This window comes from Mus caroli, chromosome 4, assembly GCF_900094665.2.
Source record: "Mus caroli chromosome 4, CAROLI_EIJ_v1.1, whole genome shotgun sequence".
In the NCBI taxonomy this organism is placed as follows: Eukaryota; Metazoa; Chordata; class Mammalia; order Rodentia; family Muridae; genus Mus; species Mus caroli.
This window is the reverse complement of record NC_034573.1, coordinates 20,572,095-20,577,928: the sequence shown is the minus strand read 5'-3', so window position 1 is coordinate 20,577,928 and position 5,834 is coordinate 20,572,095. Positions and strand designations below refer to the sequence as shown.

The window sequence follows — 5,834 nt, the reverse complement described above, 5'->3', positions numbered from 1 at the left end:
AAAAAAAAAAAAAAAAAAAAAAAAAAAAAAAAAAACCTAGTGGGGAAGCCCCCACTTGTATCCTTGAGTCAGGGTGCACCCAAAGAATCACAAGAGACGTTCTTGATGCAAACACATGAGGTAGTTTAATGACTGAGCAGAGCTCAGGCTGACATGTATCTCACACAGGAGATAGCGGTTGTCACGCTCGAAAGCTAGGGTTTTTTATAGAAAAGGGACTGGGGCTGGAGGAGGAATTGTCTCGGTTTCACATGATTGGTTCATTTAAACATCAGCAGACTGTACGTGCAGATTGGGGTAACAGCAGAGCTTCTGCTTAACATTTAACCCATGTCAAAAGGGCAGAAGATAGGGAGGCACCCAGCTAGTCTGGTCTGGTTAACATTCTCTTTATCTTTATGGCCAAGCAGCCTCAGGAATGTCTTAACGATGGGCCTGCCCGGGCATGTCCTGGCCTGTTCTGCTATGTTCTCAGCCCCAGGTTTCAAAGCTCACAAACAACTCTTTGGGCTATTTGACATAAATTACATGAATCACAGGTCTCAAGTTTTGTTTTCTTTCAGTGCAATCCTCTGTAAGGTCTGTTTCCTGTCATGGCACCAACTACAGATATAGTCATTTTTTTTTTCTTGTCCTCTAATATGGATTATTTGTTTCTGACTTGTGGTCTTTGTGTCTGCCTTGCATCTTAGAAGGTCTAAAGTGTAAGGTCTGGATATGACCTTAAATTCAAACATGAGACTAGTGTTTCTGGGCTTCACCCTCCTCTTTATTAATATCTCTTGTGTCAGGAATTACAAATGATACATTGCAAGTTTCATGAAAATAAATGCTGATTTGTGGTTTTACCTGAAATATAGTTCAGCATAAGAAATTCCACCAAGTGTAGCACTTTATTCTTCTTTTGGAATTTGAGGTATTGACAATATTGAAAGTTGGCACCTAAGTAGAATAATGTGTAAAGTGATTCTCAGGAAGCAGAGTGCAATTGAATTTACAATTAAGAAACAGGCTTTGTGATGTCAGGGTTGTATGTGTCCTGTGACATGGGCATTCAACCTGTGCTCCTCAGCATCTCCCAATGTTTTTGATTAAGTTACTTATTTACCTTGCATCCTGTTTGCAGCTTCTCCTCCTTCCTGTCCTCCCAGACCTTCCATCTCATCTATCTCTTTTCTCCTTTTCCTAGAGAAGGGGAGGCTCCCAGTACCCAGGCAGGGACTGGATCATATTCAAGGTGAAAGTGAGGAAAGCAAACCTTTCAAAAAGTCCTGCTTAGAGCTCATTGCCCACAGTGCTGTGGGATAGCATAGCATGGCTCCATTTTTCTGCTACATTTAATAAAAACAAAACTAAACAAAAAAAAAAAGTAGGTAAGATTTTATTTTTATAAACAGTCAGTACATTTCTTTCTCTTTTTTGCCATTTTTTTCATATTTATTTTAATTTGACCTGGGGAAACTTAATTTATAGAAGCAAAATATGGGTATAACAAGATTATTGAACTTTAAAGATAACTTATTTCCTTGATTTTAAGATTAATATTTTAGAATCAAAATTATGGTACAAAATTAATAACATCTCATTTGGTTCATAGAGTAACATCAGAATGATTCCCTGTACCCCACATTTATCTTTTATTTCTTTTTCTTTTTTATATTTTATTAGATACTTTTTTCATTTACATTTCAAATGCTACCCCCAAAGCCCCCTATACCCTCTGCCCCCCCGCCCTGCTCCCCAACCCACCCACTCCAGCTTCCTGGCCCTAGCATTCCCTTATACTGGGACATATAATCTTTGCAAGACCCAGGGCCTCTCCTCCCATTGATGTCCGACTAGGCCATCCTCTGCTACATATGCAGCTAGAGACACAGTTCTGGGGGGTACTGGTTAGTTCACATTGTTGTTCCTCCTATAGAGTTGCAGACACCTTTAGTTCCTTAGATACTTTCTCTAGCTCCTTCATTAGGGGCTCTGTGTTCCATCCAATAGATGACTATGAGCATCCACTTCTGTATTTGCCAGGCACTGGCATAGCCTCAAAAAAGAGAGCTATATCAGGATCCTGTCAGCAAAATCTTGCTGGCATATGCAATAGTGTCTGGGTTTGGTGGCTGATTATGGGATGGATCCCCGGGTGGGGCAGTGTCTGGATGGTCCATCCTTTCGTCTTAGCTCCAAACTTTGTCTCTGTAACTCCTTCCATGGGTATTTTGTTGCCCATTCTAAGAAGGAGTGAAGTATCCACACTGTAGTCTTCTTACTTCTTGAGTTTCATGTGTTTTCCAAATTGTATCTTGGATATTCTCGTCTAATATCCGTTTATGCTTTCATTTTCTTAATATGCTTTAAAATGTGTTTTAATCAAGACTAAAATGCATACCTTAGGAAAGGGAGTACTAAAATTGACAGAAATTTGCATTATCTTTATCTCAAGTATACATAACTGAACACTTTATATAACGCCCTACTAAAATTAGAGAAAATTATTTAAATATACTAATTTCAGTGAAGCAAATTTTAAAGCTTTATGAAATGTGATGTTGGAACAACAGTTCTCTGTGTGTGCTATGTATGTATTTATGTGTATGTGTACATGTGCATAAGTGTGCATGCAAGGCATATAGCAAAGAGCCCTAAATGGCCTCTATGGATAAGCAACTTATTGATTCTATCATCAAAACATGTTTTAGGTAGGATGTAAGCCTTTGTAGTCAGATTTAAGGAGGCCTGATCTTTTCATCATTTAATTTGCATTCTCTAAGATAAAGATGTTTGTTCTGATAAATTGGTTACACACACAACAGTTATCCCAGTGCTGACTGAAGAGTGGGAAGCTGGAGCAGGAGAGTCACATTTGAAGCTGCTCTTAGCTACTCTGACAGTCTCTAAACTTTAAAAAAGATTGCTTCTTGCTCTCTAGCGTGACTCTAGGGAGTCAACTTCCCATCTTTTAATTAATGGTAATCTTATTCATAATAAAATGAAAATTCAAGAAATTGTGATAACTGTTCTCTTTACTTATATGAACCATGCATGTCGGCTTACAAATAGCAACTCGAAAATGAAAGACATTTATGCAGGTCACCTAGCCTTTTGACCTTAATTTTTCTAAGCACTCATACAACTGAAACATTTAGACAATTGAGTAAATTTATTTTACTTTATACTTTTTCCTGTAGGCACAATTTCTAATACAACATAAAATGCCTACTAAAAGCATATTGTGTATAAAATGCATGTATTTGATTATCAAGGTTAAGTGACTCCATTAGCGTTTTAGAGAATCCACTCTTTACACGTTATATAAATACCAATCACTGGTGGTATTTTGTATGTCTTTTGATAGCATTTGTCTAAGAACTAAAATGAAAACTATTTATTAGCATGAGATGATACTGTATGGAAAAGCTATTATAAGGTGAGGTGCACGATGTTTGGCCGCCTGGTCATTTAATAGCATGTGTAGCACACTCCACACACCTAACTAATTGCTTCTTTATCTTCAACAGCTTTAGAATGTGATAACTCACGTATCTGATAGCACCGTGGAGTAGTTCAGCACTCATCTCTGCTTTCCATGCTATGTTCTCTACACTGTAAGTATACATTCACTTCTTCTAAGCAGCTTGGTGGTATGGAAACACATTCAGTTTGCACATTGTTTAGGAAAAATTATAAGTTAGTTAAAGTATAATAAGTTTAGATGATCTGATCTGATCTGAGGATATTGTTTATAGTATTAGTCTTAATACTATTTCAACATTACAACATGAAGTAATTGCTATGGTACAGTAATATACTGACATTCAATCATATGTGAAATCTTTAAGTTTCTATGGTCTTTAAGTACCTTTGCATTCCTAGAAAAACATAAGTATTATATTTAGAAACAGTTGTGCTAAATTCTGAAAATTTCTTGAAATGTCTTTGATAGATGTTATTTGCAATGGACTTTTATGGTCAAGTCAGCTGCTTTTTTCCTATTTTTTTTTCCTCTATAGCTATCTATTGAAAATGTGTTTAGTAATATTCACCTGGTCAAAATTGGAAATATAGTTTCTATGTGAATATTAGTTTTAAACTGCTATAAACTTTCTAAGATCACAAATGGAACTACCATACATTAAAAATAATTCATAAGCTGGACAGTGGTGGCTCATGCCTTTAATCCCAGCACTCGGGAGGCAGAGGGAGGTGGATCTCTAAGATCAAGGCAAGCATCATATACAGAGTGAGTTCTAGGATGGCCAAAGCTGCACAGAGAAACTATATCTTGAAAAAAATTAAATTATGTACAAACATTACATGACCCAATAATTCCATTCCTATGTATTTACCCAAGTGAAGAGAAAACCCATTTTACTTGAAATGTGTGTAACTATTTATACTAACTTAATATTTATTCATCAAAATGTGGAAATAAGAAAAATGTAGTTGGTTGCAGTAACACATAGCTGTAACTCAAGAGACCAAGGCAAGAGAAATTGTCTGAGAGTAGTGTGGAAGGGTTTAAAGCCAGTTTGAATATATAGTTCTACTCAGTCACATAGAAAAAAAAAAAAACCAAAAAGCCAAATACTATATTTAACTGTTGTTGAAGAACAAATTGGAGTATTAGTACCACAGTACTCAACTATAGAAAGGATCAATTGGTTTCATGAAGATATGAATCTTAGTCTTTTCTATTCAATATTGAGGAATGAGTTCAAGGCCTGTGCCTGCTAAGCAAGGACTCTGCCATTTAGCTATACACCTAAGCCCCCAAGTATACATCCCAAAACCATTTGGCAATGGAAGAAAGAAGCCCTAAATGTCTAAGTATTGTGTGATACCAAGTATCTAAATCCTGGAAAAGGTACAACTGAAAGAGGAAGAAGTAAAACCATTGTTGTGTGGGACAGATGCATAAGATAACTGGCTACAAATACATTTCTGATTGCATCAGGAAATATGGGGATGACAACACTGTTTTGCATGGTACCAATTGCTGGGCAAATTGAATCAAAATGCAAAGAACTCTTAAAGTTCAACATTTGTATCTCACAGGTAGTGGGGAAACTGACAACTTTTTGTAATTAATTAAGAAGTAAGACATAATTGAGTGTAGCAGAGAGAAGGTATCAGTTTTATATTTTGAAAAGATAGTACTTTGTCAAATCAAATCTGAGGAGAATAAGACTAAGTGCCTAAGGAATAAAAGATATATTGTACTTCTATTGGACATTTTTCCCTCAATGAAGTATAGGTAAGCAGCTCTGAAACCAGTTTTATCTATATAGCGTAACCTATATGAGTAAATGAACTACTGGTAGAAGGACCAAAATTTTCATAAGAGAAGAAGCTATTCACAGAAAGAAATGGCTGCTTTGAAATATGCATGTAAGAACAACTAATGACCTAAGAGGCTATCAATTTTAAAAAGAACCAGGAGGAATATAAAGAAGTATTTGGGTATAGGGAAGCAAGGGGCGTGTAGCCATGAGTACCTATGGCTATCTGTCATAACACTAGCTGTATTTGTGGAATGTTCCTGGAAGCCATGACACTGTGTGGTGACAGTTGCTCTCCATGTCTGAGCTTCAACTGTAAAACCTACCTCAACCTCCAGGAAGTGATAGCTGACTGTTAACCAGGACAAGAAACATGCAATGCAATTCTGAAACATTGCAGTGCCAAAAAGCATGAACATAAGAAAAGGAGAAGAAAAGGGGGAAGGATAAGAAAGAATTCACTGGGACCTAACAGAGCAAAAGCCAACCAGTGAAACTGAGTGTAGTGGCTATTCCTGGTTGTCAACTTGACTATATTTGGAATGAACTACAATCCAG

The 5,834-nt window shown here is 36.6% G+C and overlaps 1 protein-coding gene across 1 annotated transcript in view; it reads left to right on the top strand.

Moving 5' to 3' along the window:
* The window catches only part of Fut9 (fucosyltransferase 9), a 167,502-nt gene that overhangs the window by 72,420 nt on the left and 89,248 nt on the right, over positions 1-5,834 (top strand). The window contains exon 2 of the mRNA XM_021161307.2: positions 3,516-3,602. The gene's annotated coding sequence lies outside the window, so the exon portion shown is untranslated. The remainder of the gene's footprint in view (positions 1-3,515; positions 3,603-5,834) is intronic.